The 18,481-nt window shown below is 39.3% G+C and overlaps 1 protein-coding gene across 7 annotated transcripts in view; it reads right to left on the reverse strand.

The window, feature by feature from the left end:
- Positions 1 to 18,481, reverse strand: part of CELF1 (CUGBP Elav-like family member 1) — a 78,169-nt gene that overhangs the window by 46,563 nt on the left and 13,125 nt on the right. The gene's annotated exons all lie outside the window — the stretch shown is intronic.

Raw genomic sequence — 18,481 nt, forward strand, 5'->3', positions numbered from 1 at the left:
CGAGGAACCAAACAAAATGCATTAAGGTCTGTGAGGAAGTCTGTAGCTCCTTGGAGCTCGGCAAAAGTCTTTTTCTAGGAACATTACCTCTACCTTTCTCAATCACCATGAAGGAAGGTATAAAAGAGGTTCCAAAGAGAAGTGAAAAGTATTAAGGGGGGAAAAAGAGCACCAAAAAGGTGGGGGGGGGGTAGGGAGGCAACAAAGGAAAGAAAGATGAAGGGCAAGCCAGCTGAGGGAAGCAAGCAGTATTAATTGTTCAAAATATGACCTCCTTTGAAGTTTCTTTTAAGATCGTATTTATTTTTAGAAAAAAAGGGAGGGAGAGAGAGAAACACTGATCAGTTGCCTCTTGCGCACCCCCTCCATGGGACCCGGACCAGCAGGGAATTGAAAGGAACTCCCAGGGACCCTTTGGTTTGCAGGCTGGCACTCAATCCACTGAGCCACACCAGCCAGGGCTCCTTTGAAGTTTTAAAATTGTATTTGGCAAGTAAATAGTAGCAGGGGCTCTAAAAGGCAAACTACCGATCTCATGATTTTCCCCAAGGAAAGATAACCTGGGAAGAATTTATATGCGGCTTTGGAATACATCTTGGAACTTACATCTGATCTTGACAATGCTTCAGGGGTATAAGAGTGAGTGAACATCATCACCTCTTGGGATTGATACAAAAGCTGAGATCTACATGTCTTCCTTGTGTGGGCAAGGTAATAAACTTATTCCATTCCTCAGTTTTCTGCTGGCCTATGGAGCCTGTATGTTGAGTAAATGACAAAACACTTCCTCCCCAGGAAGATGGCCAATGACTCACTCCATCAGCAGCTCTTACACAGTATGCACTGAATTACAAACTCCAAATTGGGGGGGGGGGGTGCTGGTAGCAGACACAGTAATGCTCAATGACCTACATAAGGCCTGAACCCATGTTTGGCCTCATTAGCAAGATTCACTAACTCTTTTTTTTTTAAATTGAGGTAACACTGGCTAACAACTTTCTCTGTATACTCTGTTGTGTGCTCACCACCAAAAGTCTGGTTTCCAATACATCACCATATATTTATTTGACATCCTTTACCCATTTGCACCCCCCCCACTCCCTCTCTGGTAACCACTATTCAAGACTCACTAACTCTTACTAACAAGTGTTAGTGAAGTACTCTCAATACCTTGAAAAACCGCTGATACAAAGCAGAGAGCTAATGAAGAATTGAACCATTATCCAGATTAGAGGTTGTCAAATGTTTTTTTTTTAAGATTCTATCTATCTATCTATCTATCTATCTATCTATCTATCTATCTATCTATCTATCTATCTATCTTTAGAGGCGAAGGGAAGGAGAAAGGGAGAGAAATATCAATGTATGGTTACCTCTCGCTTGTCCCCTGCTGGGAACTGGCCTGCAACCCAGGCATGTGCCCCGACTGGGAATCGAACCTTGATCCTTTGGTTCGCAGGCCTGTAACTCAATCCACGGAGCTACACCAGCCAGGGCTGTCAAATGTTTTTAAAAGCAGAAATGTTTTCCCCTAAACACAAAGTCAAGCTGTTGAGGTTGAAACAGAAGAGGAGGGCAAGGCAGAGAGAGCCCAGCTGTGTGCCTCTTCTGGTCCTCGAGTTTCACCCTAACCCTAAGTCTCCTGGGAAATATGACAACAGGCCCGGGTAATTCAGAACAACAGATAATTTACTGATTTTATATTATGCTTTGAGATGAACGGTTTTTTGAACACCAGATTTTTTTCATCTTTAGCAGTCTAATAGATTATTACAAATCAAGGAATTTAAAATGCCATCAATGGTAATAAATGTGTACATCCTCGAATTAATGGAATACGGTACTTAAAGTTTGTACATCTTAACACCTGAAAGTGGGGACAAATGTCTAGACATTTACAAAGTCATAATTATATGAGCTAACATTTTCTGGGCATTTACTGTATGCCATGCATATAGTAACTCAGATGCTTTATATTTAATCCTCATACCTTTTCTAGCCTTATTTACAGATGACAAAAGGCACAAAGTAATTAAGTAACTCTCAAGATCACATCAATCTAGGTAACGAAGAGGTCGGAATATAAAGCCAGACACTTCAAACCTCGGGTGAAAGGTGGATTGAGGTTAAAAACCATGTACATGAAAGATCATGTACACAAACCATGGAAAAGACTGTTTAAATGCTGAAGGCCATAAAGTTGAATCTGCCCTTTTTTATCATGCAAATTTTTAAGTAAGTAAATGTCCAAAGTCTCAACAGTCACACAAGAGATACAATTAAGGGTAGTGAAAACTTCCTACTGCTACTCAGTAGACCTGTGACTCTGAGAAAGTTAATTAACATCTAAGTGTCAGTTTCCTCACCTATAAAAGACTCAAGTACAAATCTCAAAAGAAATCAGATGAATACCCAGAATTCGATCAAGCCACAGTACAAACTGGAAGAGGAAAGAGACAAATGATAGAAATTACTTGGGGAAATTGTGCTGTTTTTAAAAATGTCTGTTACCTTTTAGAATGCTTGCAATGTCCTCCTTTTTGTCCTACTTTATGGCCCTAAGTTCATAAATGTGTGCATGCTCAAATTAATGGAATACGGTATGGAAATACAGACTTAATGGACTTAGGGTTATGGTTAAACTCGAGGGCCAGGAGAGGCACACAGCTAGGCTCTGCCTTGCCCTCCTCTGTTCCAACCTCAACAGCTTGACTTCTGCGTTTAGGAAAAAACATTTCTGCTTTTAAAAACATTTGACAACCTCTAATCTAATAGGAAGGAAGCCTGGGCGTACTGGTTAGGAAAACTGCTTGTCCCCCAGCTCCTATACCCTAGAAATCCAAGTGACCAGATAAAAGGATCAACTGTGAAGCTTTCTGGACTGGGCAGGCTCATATCCATGCAAAACTTCGCCAGGGTATGGTGCTAAAATCCAGTAGAATTTGACTAGGGGAGCCAATCTACCTATCTTCCTTGGGAACGTGTGACGGGGAAATAATACTTGCCATCAGATTCTAATCCAGGATTGGGCACACATATCACAACTAACAGGGTAGAATCTAACTTTCTAACGCTAGTCCATTAAATGAAATAAAATGTGTAAAAGCACTCAGCAACATTGGTGGACCCATGACTAAATGACCACAGAAAAACAACTGTTTTGCTTATCTGTAAAATGGGGATGATTAAGTGGATTACAATGAAGCTCACAGTACATTCCCTTCTAGTTCCATTATTCCCAGAGCATTGCCTTCCCACTCTAATAAATTACTCTATGTTGAACACTCTGGGTTCTGAATTGCCCCAGGCTTCATTCTGACCTATTGTGGTTGGAAATGATATAGCTTAACACTTGCTCTGTTAGGTATACAAAAATCTTTTTTCCTTGTGACTCTTGCTCTGTGACTACTATGTCCATGATTCAGGCTTAAATTTAGGGCTTCTGACTCTACAGACTGAGTCAGCTATGTGTGTCCTCTCCCTGACCCTAGTAGAGTTTATAAACAGATCTCAATCTCATCTCCTCCTCCACTGGCTAGTATGCTCTTTCTTTCTTCAGTGGCCACAATTTTTTTCCCCAGCCTAAAAAAAAAAAAAGCCCATGGTAAAAAAATATATAAAATTTACCATCTTAGCCCTGGCTGGTGTGGCTCAGTGGATTGAGCACGGGCCTGGGAACCAGAGAATCACGGTTCTATTCCCAATCAGGGCACATGCCTGGGTTGCAGACCAGTTCCCTGCAGGCCAGTTCCCAGCAGGGGATGCACAAAAGGCAACCATACATTCATGTTTCTCTCCCTCTCTCCTTCCCTTCCCCTCTAAAGATAAATAAAATCTTTTTTAAAAATTACCATCTTAAACCAATTATTTTTAATCCTCACCCAAGGATGTGTTTAATTGAGAAAGGAAGGGAAAGAGAGAAACATCAATAGGTTGCTTCTCTCCTGCCCCCATCCCCGCATCAAACCCAGGACCTAGGTATGTGTCCTGACCAGGAACTGAACCCCACAACCTTTTGGTGCACAGGACAACAGCCCAACCAACTGAGCCACCTGGCTAGGGCTACCATCTTAACCATTTCTAACCCAGTTCGGCATGTTAATATTGTTATGCAATTCGGCAACAACTTGAAACCTCTCCTTTTTCATCCGATCCTTAATCTGGGACCATCAGATCTCTTCAAAGTCCATAGACTCTTCAAAGTCCATAGACAAATTTTGGGGAAAGGGAGGTAAGTAAGTCTATGAAACCTATGATATAGATTTTTTTTAACTGTGTAAAAAATGAACATGATGATTTCCTGAAGAGAGAATCCTCAATTTTCATTAGATTCTCTAACCAGTGCTAGAATGCTCCCCACCTGCCTGGCCTGTGCTTTGACTCTCTGCTATAAAGTAACAAAACAGACAGTATGTTAGACAAAGGCCAAATCTGAGGCTCTGTGTGTGATCTTGAGTGAGTCACTTCTTTCTGGGCCTCAGCTCCCTCACCTATAAAAACCAGAGGACAGGACTAGATTAATCCAGACTATCACTAGAAGTCATCTAAAGGCATAATCCTATTTCCTCCAAACTGCTATCCACATATGGGATATACACCTAGGAAAAACTATGTGTGCCTTATTTCTAAATTTTTGTTAATAAAATACTGGGTCGGCCAAAGAGTCCATTTAGTTTTTCCTGTAAAATAAGACCATTTTTCTCACCAATAACTTTATTGATTTGGATATTTTGAGTATGTCAGTCATCTCCCACGTGTCATAACATTGTTTCAATTAATTATCTTGATTTGATCACTATCAACTTCAAGTAGCCTACCCAACCATAGAGTGTCGTCCAGCAAGAAATCTCCAGCGTAAAACTTCACAAACAACTTTTGACATGTTCAGTCACATCATCTTCATACACTACACAAAACATTTTCTGCACTTGAGTTTTTACCTTTCTTGAAGTAATAAAGCATAATATGCCAGAATGTTGCATATTTCCTTCCATCTTCAATATTAAAATGACTACACAAAAATTCACCAGTTTTTAAGTTTTTTAAAATACATGTTGGTATGACAGCTGTCATAATACAATGTAACAAAATCATTTCAAATGAAGTTAAAGACCTACTACTAGAGCCATGTAGGGAAAAATATCAAAGGAACTTTTTGGCCAACCTAATATATTTCAAATGTTACCATTTTGTGAACAAGTAACAAGTCCCTTCTTCTGCACATATCCAACCTTCAATTGTTGAACTGGAATTCTCTAGTTTATCTACTATAATTAATTTTACATTAACATTTAAATTAAAACAACTACACATAATTATCTGTAAGAAACGTCTCCCCACCTTTCAGTTGTGGGTATCTGGGTAAAAACAACATTATGAGCAGCACCCCCCATTTTTAAAATAGAAGCGACTTGTTTATTCCTTTAATTTTTCTATTTCCTCCATTAAAAAATTTCCTAATTATTCATTTTTTACATAAAACCACGTGTTGGTTTAATTCCTACCTGGCTTTTTTCTATGTATATATTAGGATTCATGCACACTCAAATATGCATAATTATTATCAAATTAAATATCATACTGTACATACTATTGTATAACCTACCTTTTTCACTTAACAATTAAAGACATTTTTCTTGTGAACAGCTTGTATTTTAGAATCAGTCAGAACTGGCCTGACCGTACCAATAGCATCCTTCCTATTATGTCACAACCAATAAATATAACAACGTCTATTTTACAAAGCCAACATAATTATCAAATCCGCTGAAATTGCTACAAAAAAGCAGTAAAGTTGGAGGAAGGTAAGTGAGTTGGCTCTTTGTTCCTTCTTCTCCCTGAGCTGCCATCCCATCTCCTGCTCAGTTACATGGTTCTTGCATGCAACTATATACGCACCTAACAGCAGACCGTCTCACCAGACGGAAATCCTATTTTGGAGGTGCTCAGGTGAGGCAGAAAGGGATTGAGAAATCCTTAAAAAGAAAAAAAAAATCTCTTTTCCTACTTCCTTCCAAAATGCCTATACTCTCCAAACAAGTTATTCTCAAATTCCCACCATCTTTTGCCCTGTATAACGTGCTCCTGTATATAACGTGCACCCACGTTTTAGTGCTAATTCCCATGGATAATTCGCATCACTCATGACAAACTGGGAATTAGTACTACCCACGTATAATGTGCATTCTTATTTTCCCCCCAAAAAATTTGGGCAAAAAAAGTGCTCATTATACATGGTAAAGTACATATTCCCTCTCTCCTCCTCCTGTAGCTCTCTATTGGGTATTGGGAGTGAAATGTAGGAATCTCATTCTGTTTTAGCTCCTGTTTCCTTGGCAGCACTGTCAGAACTGGGCAACATATTGCTCGATGTTACGGCAGTAATTTATATATGTTAGCTAAGTTAATGTGCCATCTTCTCTGGGGAAAATTACTAACTCTTATGTATTTTTCTAATTTGAATCCAGTGTTCAGGCATATCAATGTTAAATACTTGACTAGTAGTTTCTACCTTCAAAGACACAGGGACTCACGCACAGAAGTCAGAAGCAGCAAAGGCTCCCCCCATTGTGCAGAAGTGGAAGCTCTAAAGAAACAGAAGGGGCCTACCTACAGGGAATGAAACACCAGACACAGCACCAAACTCAAGGGCTCATTCTACTTTCCCATAATATCCATGTATCGCTTGCTCAAATTTGACATGTTCTAAGGCCACGAGTTCCACTTTAGTCTCACTGCCCTGACATAAGGCCAAATCTGTCTCATCCAGTGAGTCACTACAGCTCCTCTCCAACTGCATTTTGATTTCAGCCCACTTGTGCAGCTCATCAGGGCTGCACCATATGTTGGTACCATGTAGGCAGAATGTGACTAATTTTTTTTCTGAAACACTGTCAAGTTACTTTTAAAATTACTTTGTAATCTTGATATCTCTGAAGAGTCATTTCTATAATACATAACCTTCTGGGAAGGACTATAATTATTTCTCTGAGCACTCAAAGGAGATTATTTAGCATTTTCATTCCCACTTTTCAGAACTAAAGTGAAAAGAGCAAGTTAAGTGACCTAGGCTCTACAACAAGTCAGTGAAACTTAAAACTTTCTGGAGTCATGGCATTCCATTTGGTAAAATAAGTCCATTTGTAAAGTGCTTTTTTTTTTTTTTGAGGGGAAATTCAAAATGTTAGTTTGCTTTTATTTTCTGAGGTGGTGATTAAACTGTAAATATAAGTATTTGGAATTTAAAAGCTGACTATGATAACCAAATGGTTGCATAGCCATCTGAATAGTTTTAAGAGTAAAAGATCTAATGAGTCAGGGACCACAAATGTTTTTCTAATTGGTAGAGATCATAAATGGGTGAAACTAACATTCTGAGGAAAAAAGAGGGAGGGAGAGATATCTATCTTGTAGATTCAGCTACCATCACCAATTCACTTAAAATAAAAATAAAATTTAAAAAACATTTTAAAGGAAGGGCTGCTCCTGCCTACTTCAGGCAACTTACTTCTCCTCCGACAATAATGATTGCTAGGTTTAATAACAAAGCTTTATCTCAAGAAGGTTTCTTAAATCTTCCATTTCGGGTCATGTGTTCATTCCACTAATTGTTTGGGATGGTCGTTTGCCATTGCATTGAGACTTTTCTGATCACTAATAATATTCTTCAATGGATAATATAAGTTGCAAAATATTTTTAAAAGATCTTAAGTTTATCTTATCAGTACCGACAACTACCCATGCCCTCTGATGCCAGCAATTCCAGTTTTAGAAATATACACGAATATGCAAAGAGGGGCTTTGTAAGACCCCTATTTTGAATAGCAAAAAAACTGGAAACATATACGCCCATCATCTGGGTGCTGGTTAAATAAGTTATAGTATAGCAATATAGCAGGACACTCTGCAGCTATTAAAGAGTAAGGCAGTTCCAACCTCTACTAAGGATTGATAAGATATACTTATATAATTAGAAAGGAATTACACATGCCTTGCATATGAACAGAAGATCTTTGGAAGGGTAAATAAAAAACTGCTAACAAGGTTGCAAATGTGAAATACCAGCTGAATTGTTTACAAAATGATATTACTTATTCTATAGAAAATTTTTAGAAGAAAACTCCTCAAACTATGAGGGACAAAGTAAAGAAAATTCCCAATTCATACTGTTCCAAAACAAGTACTTGGTTTTTGTATTTTTCCCCCTGCTTTGCCTGAAACGTCTGTGTAGAAACAGCCATTGTCCAGATGAACCAGCAGCATACCACATGTGAGCCAGGTAATTATACTGCATCATTTGAAATTACCCCAGCAACTCAACTGATGTTCATTAAGCTTAAACTACAAATCTTAAGACTGGCCTAAAAAAAAAAAAAAAAAAAAGACTGGCCTATTTACAAAGTTTAGAGCCATTTTCAATCACTCAGCTGTATTTCTATGTGTACATTTCTTTCAATCAACCTTTCTTGCCAGGCAGTGTGTACCATTAGCTGAACTCCAGTAAGGAAGACAGGGATGGGGTGAGACAAGAAGTCAAAACAAGTTCTATAAATACAGCTTTTGGCCTAATACCTCAAAAAGGACCAAAACAGTTTCAAGCTTCAACAGAAAAATCCTACAGTCCTACAATATCTTACTTGAAGGCTCTAAAGAACAGAAGAAGCCAGGCATCTGGAATATTGTTTCTCACACTATGTCTTGTCTCCCTCTCCCCAATCTCAGATCGAATCTCAGAGGTTAAGATCAAATTACAGGTATCATTTCAAGGTCAGCATACCCCCCACCTCTTCCCTTATCTTACCCCTCAACACCACCCAACTCATCCTTTCACTGAGTTCACTCCACTTGTTGGGCAGATGTGCCCAATACATACAACATAAAACAGACTTTCCACAACACCTAGCATCTAATGCCTATTATCTACAACACCCTTGCCCAAGCGGCCAAGAGAACCCTGCCTGTACCATCTGTCCCAACCTCACCCCAAACACATGGGCACTCAAGCAAGATACTTCCATATGGTCCTGTCTCAAGAGGTTTATCCTGTTCTGCTGACAAGCAGGAAACTTTATTCAATCTTTCTGTTCTTAATACCATAATCCTACAAAAACCAGAAAAGACTCCTATGCAAATGCTTCCTGAGATGGTTAGGTTATATGCCAGAAAGTACAAAAATTGCACCTTTGCTTCAGCCAGTCAGGGAGTCTGTTCAGGCTAGTTTGATTCAACCCAAAGGATGTATAACCCAGGGCAAATTCTAAGTATCTCATTAATATTGTCATTTTTTAAAAAGTTTCTTCAATTATTGTGCTTTCATCACTCTCGAATTATGCTCCTAAAAGTACTTCTCACATATAAATACCCATTTATACGATCTGTCGCCTCCTTCAAAAACAAATCACCCATCCCACAAAATTAAACTTGTGTTTTGATTTCATTTTCACAAAAACAAGCTCTTTATAAAATGTGAGCTTTATCAATCAAAAACATATAGACAGAATATCCACTATAAACCAAGAACTAGAGAGGGTACCGAAAAAAGGCCCAAACCCTGTCCTTAATGAGTTTTAAGTCCTGTTCAGAAGACATGATTTACATCACAAACAAAAAACACATAGGATGGCATATATCCAAGGGAAAGCATATATGGCAAAGAATAACCTGCCACCAATTTGAGACTAAAACATCTCAGGAGAGCTAATTCTTATTTCCCTGTCTAAATCAAACTTCTGTGCTATTCAACCACACTAAGAGAACAACACTCTTGTTATCCTCCACTGAAATTACTCAGCCTACTATAATTCCCCCACCATTATTTCTTTTGAACAGACCTTCCTGTTACCCTGTTATATGCACATAGATCAAGGTTAGTGGATTAGACAAAACTTGCCAATGTTCCTTTCCTATGCTCCCCCTTTGAGGGCATCTCTTGAGGATGTGTAGTGCAGGGAACAAGAGTTAAGGAAGCTAACATTCTGCTTTCAATACCTTCAGTAAATAGTCTGGCACTAGCATACTAGTAATTTTGGGGATGCCCCATGGACTTGCTATTTGCCTTGCAGTTCTTTATCATCAATAAATGAATTCATTGACAGTGACCTGCAAAACCAGAGTCATATAGTCATTTTCATAAGGAAATTCTAACACAAAACTGGATTAAACTGATTCATCATTCAATAGCCCCAAATAGTATTTCAAATCTGTTAATAAAATAGACACGTATTTACTGTCAGCCTACAATATACCCTACATTCAGACTCTAGTCACACCACTGCTTTCTAATCCCAGTTTTGCTGCTTACTAACCAGGCAGCTTTGGGTAAACTGTTTAATTTCTCTATTCCTGTATCATCCGCTGAAAAATGGTTACAGCAGTAGGATCACCTTCCAGGATGTGTATGAGAATTAAAGGGTTTACATATAGAAAGCATTGAGAGCAGTGCATGAAACATCGAAGTGCTCAGTAAATGTTTCCCATCATTATTCTTCCAGGTTCTAAGGTTGGCACCTATGGTGAAATAGGATAAGTCCCCAAAAGTTTTCTTCTTTGACAAAGATGATTAATAAAATGAGACCAGGGAAATTATAAATTTCTTTAAAGAACATGAATAAAAAGAAAAGTGGAATAGAGATGTGCTAGCCACACTGCCCTTTCCTGAGGTAGAGCTGTTGCTGAGGTTAATCCCCAGTGATAGACCCTACAAAGAGCATATAGTAATTCTTGGTGTAAATGAGAAAACACTAATAGGATGGTACCCATGAGATGGGTACTAGGAGTTGCCAAGAAGGGGACAGACAGCCCTGGCTGGTGTAGCTCAGTGGATTGAGCGCGGGCCTGGGAACCAAGCAACCACGGTTCGATTCCCAGTCAGGGCACATGCCTGGGTTGCAGGCCAGTTCCCATCAGGGGACTCACAAGAGGCAACCATACATTGATATTTCTCTCCCTCTCTCCTTCCCTTCCCCTCTAAAGATAAATAAAGAAAATTAAAAAATTAAATAAAAAAAAAAAGAAGGGGACAGACAAAGCCTATTCAACATCACAGTCAACAGAAAGTCATTAGATATTCAGGACCCCCTGAGAGGCTCAGTACCAGGCCCTAGGACCCCCCCCCCCCCGCCAAGTGGCAAAACAGATTCCTAAGTGATCCAGAGTCAGAATACATCAGCAAATAGTAGCAGGGAACTTTGTGATCATACCACACAGCACAGAGAATGTGTTTCTCTAGCTTTTAAAGTCCTTTTCTCTCCTAATCAGTCACAGTTACAAATATGTGCAGAGAACTCTCATCCACTCCTCAGCTGACATGTTCTATTCCCAAGTCTGCATTCTTATGACTCATGGGGCAATGGGGGAGGGGAGTAAAGTAGAAAATAAACAAACTTTAATTTAGACTTAAGTTGACCAAGAGCGAGAAATTCATTTCTAATTAGAATATCTCATAACAAATTATGAAGGCATCTTTTAAAACTATAGTAACAAACCCAGGACTGTTTTGGAAATAGCCTGAAATCTGTCTATATGTCATGTCCCTACTATTCCTTAAATAGACATGACACCAAAACACACTGCCAGCCCTCCTCTCCGTAAGGCCAAACTTTAGAAAGCACTCTGAAGCAGTGCAAACATAGCACAGACCACTGCAAAGCCCAAAGCCAACAGGGTAGTTCCCACAGTTCCTTTCCCAGCAAAGGGCAAAGAGGCTCAGCCTACTACACAAAATCATTTCTTAAGGGTGCAGGGTGTCTCAGAGTTTTCTGCTTAAATCTGTACCAGGAAAGGATTCATTTCTACCCCTAAGACTTGATCTTTGTGACCAGTAAAAAAAAAAACAAGAGGGGAAAAAAAACCTACTACTTTAATGAGATAAGTTTCTAGGAGAGAACTCAAAGACCATTTCTGACACTGTATTTGCCAGTTTGGCATCCCCGCCCTAAAACATATTTTGTTAAATGATACAAATCTTGCCTGCTCACCCCATCTCAAAGATTCTCAAACATTCTCTACAATTTATAATTGACAAAACAAGACAACAAACAGGTCACCTCTTTAACTTGAAAACCTGAGTCCTCCACAAAAATGTACACAGACAGACAGATGGATGCACATAAGAACACAGACTTCATGCCCTGGCTGAGCCCTGAGCTGGCCCCTGAGCCAATGTGGGTACACAGGGCAGCCACAAGGCCTAGCCAGTGGGCTGCGCCTGCTGTTGCTGTACAAATATAGAAAGCTGAAAAGTGGAACGGCAGCTTCAGCAGAACAGATTCTGCTCCGTGCTCAGAGAGGGAGGAGCAGAGACCTGCACAGCTTTACCCATACATGGTTGCTGAAAAGGGACCATTAGCGAAAGCCCAATTACCTCACACACACACATGCACTCTGTTCACACGCTCCAGACAAAAAGCAGAAACATACAGGCTGGTACTTGAAGAAAGGTTTGAGAGATTCTCTTTCAATCAAGGAACTTCCTAATAATTTCAGTCACCTACACCAAGAATCCCTCAGCCCAAGCAAACAGAAAAGACATTGTGAATACTTTACTGGGTCAGATTCTTACCAGATCAGCAGTAGCCATGAGGCTTAAATTTATCATTTAAATTCTGGGAATTTAAACACACAAAAAAGGTTATTTCCCATTTATGTGAATGAGTCTAACCTTTACAGCTCCTTTTGCTACATTCCAATTCTCAGGCTGTATTTCAGGGCCTCTTACTTTTTCTGGTTGGTAGAAGTTAAAATAAATTCTGATACAATAAAAATATATTCCCCAGGGTGCTGGCTTTTATATTCAGAAGCCAAGTATGTATTTATATTCCAAAAATTACTTTGCTTAGAACAATTCATTCAGATTCATCTCAATGTGAAATATATGAAAAGTCTAATTTCTGAGCAGAGTGAACACTGCAGATTTTTAAAAAATGCATGGCTGATTGGATCAAATAATTCTACGCTTTGGCACTTTAAGGTTTTATTCTCATTTAAGAGTGGGGAAGGGAGAGAAAGAAACACTGGTATGAGAAACACCAATTGGCTGCCTCCTGCACATAAACCTGAGCATGTGCCCTGAATGGGAATTGAACCAACAACCTTTCGGTTATGGGATAACACTCCACCCAGCTGACCCACTCTAATAAGTCAACCAGTGCTTACTGCACACTGTCTACATATTCACTCAGTACTGCACAGGCTACAGAACAAATGTGAGCCATGCTTTCGAGAACCCCCAATACTTATCTAGTTCTTGGATAAGATTAATACATGAGATAATAAAGGCTGAACATATACTACTAGGCCTAAAATGTGGGGTACAAAGTATAAATGCTATGCAAACTGAAAGAGAGAGACTGAGGACAGACTCTCTAACTTCCAGGGGTCCCACCCACCCACACTTTCACTAAGGGAACCCTGAGTTATCTTAAATGTGAGGATGTAGGATTTGAACTATATGATTTCTAATCTGAGGTCATTCCATTCCTGAAGTTCCTTGAAGATATAATTTAGAAATGTATAACTTAAACCTCAAATGTTTTACTGCAATATGAAATTAATAGCACATTGCTTACAGAGGCAAAATTATAATAGTTTTTGCTCACTTTAGAGAAAATATATTCTAAAGAAGGACAAAAATAAACTTAGACCATAACTCAGCATCCACTCTAACATTTCTCACATAACACTTTCGGGAAAATAGTCTTCCATCTCAGAAATCTCTGCTTGGCCTTGAGGAAATTTCACGCCGCCATTAAGGGAAAAACAAACACCTGCCAAAGGGAGACAAAATGGCAGAACTACAAATGCTAATGCTGATGTCCTCTGAGGTCTGAGATGACAAAACACGGCTGTCATCCAGGCGGCAAGGGAGGCTCCAGAGAAAAGCACTGCCTGGCTCCTTTCCACCACTGAACTGTCTGGTCTACATGTGTGCACAATCCAAGCTTACGGGGCACAAACACATATATACTAGGTAGCTCCCCAACGACACACTTTCCCTAAAATTTAAAAGAAAAGAAAAGCCTTCAAATTTTCCATTTACCTGGTCCACTATACTTGCTTTACTTTAATACAGTGTATCAGCAAATTAACCATTTGAAATTTTGACATTTTTCTCTTTGCCCCTTGCAGGTAATGTGGTGGTAATGATGAACAAAGGATACTTAATGACAGCAAATACCTAGATTTCCTAGTGCCAGGCAGAGCCCTGTCCATACCCTGTTTGATATACCGAAAGGGAAAAGAAGACAGCAGGAGTCCTACAGTAATGGCACTTTCGTGTCCCTGAAAACATGGGCATGCAATTATTCAACATTTTACCAAAAACCTCTTAATGGTGTATAGTGGCTTATATAATTAATTTTTCTAAGTAGCCTTGTTATAACAATGTTGATTCCTGATATGAACTGATATGCTATTTTGGGGGATATGAGCACAGCTATGATCACATAGTACAGCCTTTGGCCAAGTTACTTCTCCACTCTGGACCCACTTCATCAAGTGAAAAATTGCACTGGATCAGATCAGGAGTCCACAGACCTACGGAATCTATGGATATTCCATGGATTCCATACACTTCCTTATATTATGTAACAAATTTTACATACATATATATGCGCAAACTGTATTTATGTACTTATTTACTTGTATTTATAGGGGAATTAAGTCCATAGCTTTTTACCAGATTTCCAAAGGGGACCATGATCCAAAATAGGTTTAAGAACCCATGACTAAACAATACAGCGTGTTCCATCTCTAACATCCTGTCATCTCCTCATACTACTGGCCAAAAAGAAGGGCAACTTCATGACTAAACCCAGCCAGAAATAAACAAATATCCTGACCAAGAAATTAATCAAAATAATGCATTCCAATTCAAAGTGAACCTGAATTTTTTAGACAGACTACCATTACAATGCCTTTTTTTTTTTTTTTTTAACTTTTCAAGCAAAGTTTACCACTACAAGCTCATCTTGGGGCTTAGATTAGAGAAGAATTCCTTAGGTGTGCTTAAGGACACCCCATTAGATAGACAATCTCTCTCCAGGTGCACTCTTTTTAAAAGGTTCCAGTTTCCTACTTCTAATCCTATCCTGTAGCAGAGAGAGTAACAGGAGACAGGTACAGAGGGAAAAAACTAGAGCATGGAAGATTGGAATGAAGGAGACTGATAATAGACAAACAAAGAAGCCACCCATCCTACTATTAGCAAGAGACGATATATGAGAATGGTCACAGCCTAATATTTCAATTTGTAAAAAGTGTATTAGATAACACAAAACAAACTATCTTTCCTCTAAGGCAATAAAAGAAAAAAATGTGTCTGTTACTGAACCATTTAAGCCTAAGATTTTTAGGTTCTCATGGCAACTAAATCATCACACTGCACGTACTGTATAGAAAGCACATATTTAGAGGCTCAACTAGTAAACTCAAAATGTGACATATGTGCAATGTGGGCGACAACATTATTCTGGGAACTTTTAACTTTAAAATCTTCCAACTTTTATTCTGCAGCCCCAAAGATGATATAATAGTCAACTATGCAGAAGGTGCAAGCTCAAAGGAAGAAGAGACACAAAGAACATAAATAGAAGTGAAGGGATGAGAGACAAGAAAACTCAGGCCATCAGAAGAAGTTTCTGATCATGGCTCTCCCCCACTGTGAATGGAAGTTTAAAAATCAATATTGCTAGTGAGGACATGTCAAGATAGCATGTAGGATGTGGTTTGATGTGGGCACAGTCAAAAGAGGACAAGGTCACAGATCAGACCATGTGGTAACTGGCACCGACTGCAACGCAGTCTGGAGACGGATGTTTTGTCTTTTTTCTAGGAGCTCATGGAATATAGCTGTGTAGAACTAAGAGGCAACATCAAAGCCAAAAGGATAGTTATGGGCCATGGGAACTGGGGAAAGGGAGACCAGACTTTAAGGCAAGAAAATTAAAAAGGAGATGGAAGGAAGTCTTATCACATCATGTCTCACTAGGGGACCAAATAAACATGTAACACAGTTTTCTCCTCTACTGAATGATCCATGAAAGGGGTACCTCCACCTGTCTGCCCTTAAGAACTCCACTGCAATCCACGCATTTCTTCTAAAAAACTTCAGGATACTATGAATGCTACTACCTAGCTTTACACCACATTTCCATGTCACTTCTCTTAGGGTTAAATTACTCCTGCTTTTCAATAAGAACACAGGTAAATAGTTTAGGTGGGGTACACAAGCAGTATCTCATCAGGGTGGTTAACAGATTTGCCTATTTTTCTAAGGGTCTCAAAGGTAAGAACTTCTAAAATGAGACACTGAATTTACATTACTCATTAACAGTTAAAAATTATACTGCCACATGAAAGGGAGTGGTTACAGAAGTATTTCATTGCTGTTATGAGACTTGGCCACAAGAAGCAAGAAAATACTGGAATATACTGCAGCATCTGGAGTGTGAACTGGGTAGCCCAGTTCCGTCCTACCACTTAATAGATGGATGTTCCAAACTAGTGACTGTCTTCACTGAGGTTCTTAGTTTCCAGCTTCCTCATCTACAAAATGGTGCGGCTGCAATCCTATCTCTCTCCCTCTCTCCTTGCCGGTTTACCTCTGTCCTTCCCTCCCTACTCTCATCAATGTGAAGTCTTAACAGATAAATTTCTTTCATTATACTATAATCTGACACACTTTAAAAAAAAAAGAGAGAGAGAGAGAAATATCAATGTGTGGCTGCCTCTCATGTGGCCCCCAGTGGGGACCTGGCCCACAACCCAGGCATATACCCTGACTGGGAATCGAACTGGTGACCCCTTGGTTCACAGCCCATGCTCAATCTCCATTTATTGAGGTACACCAGCCAGGGCTTGACACACTTTCTATCAAAGGAAGCTTTGTACAATACACTTTTAGGCAAAAATTCACTGGTCAAATTAAGAACCAAAATATCAACTAAATAATAAATGTTTTAGAGTAAATGAGACAAAAGGGCACTGAGGATACAGCTAGGATTTGAGATTCCTTTCAGAGCCAGGCCACACCTGCTAATAACTAAAATATCTGACTGCTTTAATTACCTTGGCTACACAACAAGAAAGTGCTGGTGGTCATAAAATTCCAGAATATTAAAAACTCAGCCACAACTTCATTCTCTACTATGTTGACGTCAAAAGAGCCAGACTGCCAACAGTGTCAATTTTCATAGCTGTTTACTTAGTACTACCTTTCAAGCAGTTCTGAAAGAGGAAAAGTAAAAGAGAAGCTGAAGCACTTACTGACAGGTGACTGGCTACCAAGCAACATGACATCTAAAAACTGGACTTATATCCCTTTTTTTGATATATGTAGTTAATAAATACCAAAATAATGGTTTTGAACCCCAAACTCACTTTTGTGTAAATTAACCTACTGTACACAATGGCAAAAGCATTCACAAACATACCACAAAATTACAAAACAATCTGCTTATCTGGCTTTTGATTTTGCTCTTAAAATATTTTGAGTATTCTTCTGATATTCTTTAGCTCATAGTCATCTCATCATATAAAGGTCACTGTAAGGTACTTTAACCTGAACATGTAGATAGCACTTATCTTTTCTTCCCTCCCACCCGTTAAAGAACTAGGTTGCTCCAAATATGGCATTATTGCTTCAAAGTGCTAAGTCAAGTCTGACATAATTCTTTTAATGAATTATCTATGTTGTCATGACTAACACACAGGAGGTAAATGGAGACAGACAGGCTGATGAAAAACACCTGGGTCTGGCCCTGGCTGGGTGGCTCCATCGGAGCATTGTCCAGGTAGGCTAAGGTTGTGGGTTCAATCCCCAGTCAGGGCATATACAAGGGTCAACCAATGAGTGCAGATGGGAAGAACAGCAGCAGGTCAGTATCTATCTCTCTCTCGCATACACAAACACACAATTAAAAAAACAAAACAAACACTCGGGTCTGATTTTCATGCTGTTTTATAGGAGGAGAAAAACAAAGCTTTCCAATGGGAGATACATGTAAAACTACATTCTCTCTGAACTTAGGCTGTGGGTTTTTAGGTAACGCCCAACATGATGAAAGATGGAAGAGGCAGAGGCCGCCTGCCCAGAATGGAGTAGAAGAGAATCCTTCCCTGGGTAGAAAGTTTCCCTGGATAACTTCTAAGGTCCTTTCCTAACCTCAGAAAATGAGACCTCATTTGTGAAAGGTAGAGGCACGGTAAATGCAATGAAAATGCAATGCATGAGTGAGGACAACGGAACAGTATGCTGGAAAATTAGAAGGCCTGGGCTGAAATCCTGCTTCTGCTTCTATGTGAACCTAAGTAAGGCATTTCACTTCCCTCGTTTGCAAAATGAAAGGATTAGAGAAAAAAAATCTCTTAAGTTTCTAACATTCTGAGACGATGGCTTCCTCCTATGCCTGCCTTGGCCACCATTTGCCAACTGCTGCACCCTTACCATAATTAGGCAGCTTTTTAAAGCATCTAATTAATGGAA

This window comes from Artibeus jamaicensis, unplaced genomic scaffold, assembly GCF_021234435.1.
Source record: "Artibeus jamaicensis isolate MK-2021 breed Jamaican fruit bat unplaced genomic scaffold, CSHL_Jam_final contig_797, whole genome shotgun sequence".
Classification (NCBI taxonomy): domain Eukaryota; kingdom Metazoa; phylum Chordata; class Mammalia; order Chiroptera; family Phyllostomidae; genus Artibeus; species Artibeus jamaicensis.